The following is a 6,670-nucleotide window of genomic DNA, read 5'->3' as shown; positions in this document are numbered from 1 at the left end:
CACCGCTTCTGGACCCCTGGCGCGTGGTGTTGTCAGACTTTGGCATGGGCTCCCCATGGGGAGGGAGCCATAGCTAGGGTTAGGGTTTTGTCCAAGGACGTCGCCAGGGCTGAATCGACTCCAGTCTCGTGATCTCCCTCGAGGGCTGAAGTGAGGGCCAATGCAGCAAGGCGGCTCAAGTGCAGGGTTAGGGGTCGAGGCCGGCTCAGGTTTCGGTGGAGGGTCCCATTCCGGTGTGGGGTTAGGGTTAGGTCCCAGAAGGCTCAAGGCGCCGAACCCACAGCAGGGCAGTGATCTTCCCGAAGGCCTGAGTTGAGGGCACAAGGGACGGTGCTGGTCAGGATCCGTCTTTGGCTGCCAAGGTCACAGACGTCGATCGGCCCCTGTTCGAGGAGGCCTCCGGAATCCTCTCGGTCAGGTGCAGACGGGCCTGGAAACGACATGGTGAGCTTGCAGCTTCCATGCCGAGTCAGCCTGCACCTCTTCCGGACCCCAGGCACGTGGTGTTGTCAGACGTTGGCATTGGGTCCTGTTGGGGAGAGAGCCTTAGCTAGGGTTAGGGTTCGGTCCAGGGACGTCGACAGGGCCGAAGCAACTCTGGTCTCGTGATCTCCCTCGAGGGCTGAAGTGAGGGCCCATGCAGTAAGGCGGCTCAAGTGCAGCGTTAGGTGTCGAGGCCGGCTTAGGTTTTGGTGGAGGGTCGCCGTTCGGTGTGGGGTTAGGGTTAGGGTTAGGTCCCAGGAGGCTCCAGGCGCCCAAACCACAGCAGGGCAGTGGTCGCCCCCAAGGGCTGAGTTGAGGGCACACGGGACGGTTCCGGTCAGGATCCGTCTTTGGCTGCCAAGGCCACAGACGTCGATCGGCCCCTGTTCGAGGAGGCCTCCGTAATCCTCTCGGTCAGCTGCAGACGGGCCTGGAAACGACATGGTGAGCTTGCAGCTTCCATGCCGAGTCAGCATGCACCGCTTCTGGACCCAAGGCGCGTGGTGGTGTCAGACTTTGGCATGGGGTCCCCATGGGGACGGAGCCTTAGCTAGGGTCAGGGTTTGGTCCAGGGACGTCGCCAGGGCTGAATAGACTCCAGTCTCGTGATCTCCCTCGAGGGCTGAAGTGAGGGCCCATGAAGCAAGGCGGCTCAAGTGTAGGGTTAGGGGTCGAGGCCGGCTTAGGTTTCGGTGGAGGGTCCCCGTTCGGTGTGGTGTTAGGGTTAGGACCCAGGAGGCTCCAGGCGCCGAACCCACAGCAGGGCAGTGGTCTTCCCGAAGGGCTGAGTTGAGGGCACAAGGGACGGTGCCGGTCAGGATCCGTCTTTGGCTGCCAAGGCCACAGACGTCGATCGGCCCCTGTTCGAGGAGGCCACCGGAATCCTCTCGGTCAGCTGCAGACGCGCCTGGAAACGACATGGTGAGCGTGCAGTTTCCATGCCGAGTCAGCCTGCACAGCATCTGGACCCCAGGCGTGTGGTGTTGTCAGAATTTGGCATGGGGTCCCCATGGGGAGGGTGCCGTAGCTAGGGTTAGGGTTTGGTCCAGGGACGTCGCCAGGGCTGAATCGACTCCAGTCTCGTGACCTCCCTCGAGGGCTGAAGTGAGGGCCAATGCAGCAAGGCGGCTCAAGTGCAGGGTTAGGGTTCGAGGCAGGCTTAGGTTGTGGTGGAGGGTCCCGGTTCGGGGTACGGTTAGGGTTAGGGTTAGGTCCCAGGAGGCTCCAGGCGCCCAACCCACAGCAGGGCAGTGGTCGCCCCCAAGGGCTGAGTTGAGGGCACAAGTGTGGCTGCCGGTCAGGATCCGTCTTTGGCTGCCAAGGCCACACACGTGTTTGGGCCCCTGGTCGAGGAGGCCTCGGCAGCTGCAGCCGGTCCTGGGAAACGACATGGTGAGCTTCCAGGTTCCATGCCGAGTCAGCCTGCACCTCTTCCGTACCCCAGTCGCGTGGTGTTGTCAGACGTTGGCATAGGGTCCTCTTGGGGAGAGAGACTTAACTAGGGTTAGGGTTCGGTCCAGGGACGTCGCCAGGTCCGAAGCGACTCCGGTCTCGTGATCTCCCTCGAGGGCTGAAGTGAGGGCCCATGCCAGAAGGCGGCTCCATAGCAGGGTTAGGGTTCGAGGCAGGCTTAGGTTGTGGTGGAGGGTCCCGTTTCGGGGTAGGGTTAGGGTTAGGTCCCAGGAGGCTCCAGGCCCCCAACCCACAGCATGGCAGTGGTCGCCCCCAAGGGCTGAGTTGAGGGCACAATGGAGGCTGCCGGTCAGGATCCGTCTTTGGCTGCCAAGGCCACACACGTGTTTGGGCCCCTGGTCGAAAAGGCCTCCGCAATCCTCTCGGCAGCTGCAGCCGGACCTGGGAAACGACATGGTGCGCCTCCAGGTTCCATGCCGAGTCAACCTGCACCTCTTCTGGATCCCAGGCGCGTGGTGTTGTCAGACGTTGGCATATGGTCCTCTTGGGGAGATAGCCTTAGCCAGGGTTAGGGTTCGGTCCAGGGACGTCGCCAGGCCCGAAGCGATTCCGGCCTCGTGATCTCCCTCGAGGGCTGAAGTGAGGGCCCATGCAGGAAGGCCACTCAAGTCCAGGGTTAGGGGTCGAGGCCGGCTTAGGTTTCGGTGGAGGGTCCCCGTTCGGTGTGGGTTAAGGGTTAGGGTTAGGTCCCAGGAGGCTCCAGGCGCCGAACCCACAGCAGGGCAGTGGTCTTCCCAAAGGGCTGAGTTGAGGGCACAAGGGACGGTGCCGGTCAGGATCCGTCTTTGGCTGCCAAGGCCACAGACGTCGATCGGCCCCTGTTCGAGGAGGCCTCCGGAATCCTCTCGCTCAGCTGCAGACAGGCCTGGAAACGACATGGTGATTGTGCAGTTTCCATGCCGAGTCAGCCTGTACCGCATCTGGACCCCAGGCGTGTGGTGTTGTCAGAATTTGGCATGGGGTCCCCATGGGGTGGGAGCCGTAGCTAGGGTTAGAGTTTGTTCCAGGGACGTCGCCAGGGCTGAATCGACTCCAGGCTTGTGATCTCCCTCGAGGGCTGAAGTGAGGGCCCATGCTAGAAGTCGGCTCAAGTGCAGGGTTAGGGTTCGAGGCAGGCTTAGGCTGTGGTGGTGGGTCCCGGATCGGGGTCCGGTTAGAGTTAGGGTCAGGTCCCAGGAGGCTCCAGGCGCCCAACACACAGCATGGCAGTGGTCGCCCCCAATGGCTGAGTTGAGGGCACAAGGGAGGCTGCCGGTCAGGATCCGTCTTTGGCTGCCAAGGCCACACACGTGTTTGGGCCCCTGGTCGAGGAAGCCTCCGCAATCCTCTCGGCAGCTGCAGCCGGGCCTGGGAAACGACATGCTGAGCTTCCAGCTTCCATGCCGAGTCAGCCTGCACCTCTTCCGGACCCCAGGCGCGTGGTGTTGTGAGACGTTGGCATTGGGTCCTCTTGGGGAGAGAGCCTTAGCTAGGGTTAGGGTTCGGTCCAGGGACGTCGCCAGGGCCGAAGCGACTCCGGTCTCGTGATCTCCCTCGAGGGCTGAAGCGAGGGCCCATGCAGCAAGGCGGCTCAAGTGCAGGGTTAGGGGTCGAGGCCGGCTTAGGTTTCGGTGGAGGTTCCCCGTTCGGTGTGGGGTTAGGGTTAGGGTTAGGTCCCAGGAGGCTCCAGGCACCGAACCCACAGCAGGGCAGTGGTCTTCCCGAAGGGCTGAGTTGAGGGCACAAGGGATGGTGCCGGTCAGGATCCGTCTTTGGCTGCCAAGGCCACAGACGTCGATCGGCCCCTGTTCGAGGAGGCCTCCGGAATCCTCTCGGTCAGCTGCAGACGCGCCTGGAAACGACATGGTGAGCGTGCAGTTTCCATGCCGAGTCAGCCTGCACAGCATCTGGACCCCAGGCGTGTGGTGTTGTCAGAATTTGGCATGGGGTCCCCATGGGGAGGGAGCCGTAGCTAGGGTTAGGGTTTGGTCCAGGGACGTCGCCAGGGCTGAATCGACTCCAGTCTCGTGATCTTCCTCGAGGGCTGAAGTGAGGGCCCATGCAGCAAGGCGGCTCAAGTGCAGGGTTAGGGTTCGAGGCAGGCTTAGGTTGTGTTGGAGGGTCCCGGTTCGGGGTACGGTTAGGGTTAGGGTTAGGTCCCAGGAGGCTCCAGGCGCCCAACACACAGCATGGCAGTGGTCGCCCCCAATGGCTGAGTTGAGGGCACAAGGGAGGCTGCCGGTCAGGATCCGTCTTTGGCTGCCAAGGCCACACACGTGTTTGGGCCCCTGGTCGAGGAGGCCTCCGCAATCCTCTCGGCAGCTGCAGCCGGGCCTGGGAAACGACATGGTGAGCTTCCAGGTTCCATGCCGAGTCAGCCTGCACCTCTTCCGGACCCCAGGCCCGTGGTGTTGTCAGACGTTGGCATTGGGTCCTCTTGGGGAGAGAGCCTTAGCTAGGGTTAGGGTTCGGTCCAGGGACGTCGCCAGGTCCGAAGCGACTCCGGTCTCGTGATCTCCCTCGAGGGCTGAAGTGAGGGCCCATGCAGCAAGGCGGCTCAAGTGCAGGGTTAGTGGTCGAGGCCGGCTTAGGTTTCGGTGGAGGGTCCCCGTTCGGTGTGGGGTTAGGGTTAGGACCCAGGAGGATCCAGGCGCCGAACCCACAGCAGGGCAGTGGTCTTCCCGAAGGGCTGAGTTGAGGGCACAAGGGAGGCTGCCGGACAGGATCCGTCTTTGGCTGCCAAGGCCACAGACGTCGATCGGCCCCTGTTCGAGGAGTCCTCCGGAATCCTCTCGGTCAGCTGCAAACGGGCCTGGAAACGACATGGTGAGCTTGCACCTTCCATGCCGAGTCAGCCTGCACCGCTTCTGGACGCCAGGCGCGTGGTGTTGTCAGAATTTGGCATGAGGTCCCCATGGGGAGGGAGCCTTAGCTAGGGTTAGGGTTTGGTCAAGGGACGTCGCCAGGGCTGAATCGACTCCAGTCTCGTGATCTCCCTCGAGGGCTGAAGTGAGGGCCCATGCCAGAAAGCGGCTCCATAGCAGGGTTAGGGTTCGAGGCAGGCTTAGGTTGTGGTGGAGGGTCCCGGTTCGGGGTGCGGTTAGGGTTAGGGTTAGGTCCCAGGAGGCTCCAGGCGACCAACACACAGCATGGCAGTGGTCGCCCCCAAGGGCTGAGTTGAGGGCACAAGGGACGGTGCCGGTAAGGATCCGTCTTTGGCTGCCAAGGCCACACACGTGTTTGGGCCCCTGGTCGAGGAGGCCTCCTCAATCCTTTGGGCAGCTGCAGCCGGGCCTGGGAAACGACATGCTGAGCTTGCAGCTTCCATGCCGAGTCAGCCTGCACCTCTTCCGAACCCCAGGCACGTGGTGTTGTCAGACGTTGGCATTGGGTCTTGTTGGGGAGAGAGCCTTAGCTAGGGTTAGGGTTCGGTCCAGGGACGTCGCCAGGTCCGAAGCGACTCCGGTCTCGTGATCTCCCTCGAGGGCTGAAGTGAGGGCCCATGCAGCATGGCGGCTCATGTGCAGGGTTAGGGGTCGAGGCCGGCGTAGGTTTCGGTGGAGGGTCCCCGTTCGGTGTGGGTTAGGGTTAGGGTTAGGTCCCAGGAGGCTCCAGGCGCCGAACCCACAGCAGGGCAGTTGTCTTCCCGAAGGGCTGAGTTGAGGGCACAAGGGACGGTGCCGGTCAGGATCCGTCTTTGGCTGCCAAAGTCACAGACGTCGATCGGCTCCTGTTCGAGGAGGCCTCCGGAATCCTCTCGGTCAGCTGCAGACGCGCCTGGAAACGACATGGTGAGCGTGCAGTTTCCATGCCGAGTCAGCCTGCACAGCATCTGGACCCCAGGCGTGTGGTGTTGTCAGAATTTGGCATGGGGTCCCCATGGGGAGGGAGCCGTAGCTAGGGTTAGGGTTTGGTCCAGGGACGTCGCCAGGGCTGAATCGACTCCAGTCTCGTGATCTCCCTCGAGGACTGAAGTGAGGGCCCATGCAGCAAGGCGGCTCAAGTGCAGGGTTAGGGTTCGAGGCAGGCTTAGGTTGTGCTGGAGGGTCCCGGTTCGAGGTACGGTTAGGGTTAGGGTTAGGTCCCAGGAGGCTCCAGGCGCCCAACACAAAGCATGGCAGTGGTCACCCCCAATGGCTGAGTTGAGGGCACAAGGGTGGCTGCCGGTCAGGATCCGTCTTTGGCTGCCAAGGCCACACACGTGTTTGGGCCCCTGGTCGAGGAGGCCTCCGCAATCCTCTCGGCAGCTGCAGCCGGGCCTGGGAAACGACATGGTGAGCTTCCAGGTTCCATGCCGAGTCAGCCTGCACCTCTTCCGGACCCCAGGCGCGTGGGGTTGTCAGACGTTGGCATTGGGTCCTGTTGGGGAGAGAGCCTTAGCTAGGGTTAGGGTTCGGTTCACGGACGTCGCCAGGTCCGAAGCGACTCCGGTCTCGTGATCTCCCTCGAGGGCTGAAGTGAGGGCCCATGCAGCAAGGCGGCTCAAGTGCAGGGTTAGGGGTCGAGGCCGGCTTAGGTTTCGGTGGAGGGTCCCCGTTCGGTGTGGGGTTAGGTTTAGGACCCAGGAGGCTCCAGGCGCCGAACCCACAGCAGGGCAGTTTTCTTCCCGAAGGGCTGAGTTGAGGGCACAAGGGACGGTGCCGGTCAGGATCCGTCTTTGGCTGCCAAGGCCACAGACGTCGATCGGCCCCTGTTCGAGGAGGCCTCCGGAATCCTCTCGGTCAGCTGCAGACGG

The sequence above is a fragment of the Neofelis nebulosa genome, chromosome X (genome assembly GCF_028018385.1).
Source record: "Neofelis nebulosa isolate mNeoNeb1 chromosome X, mNeoNeb1.pri, whole genome shotgun sequence".
NCBI lineage: Eukaryota > Metazoa > Chordata > Mammalia > Carnivora > Felidae > Neofelis > Neofelis nebulosa.
Note: the sequence above shows the minus strand (reverse complement) of the source record.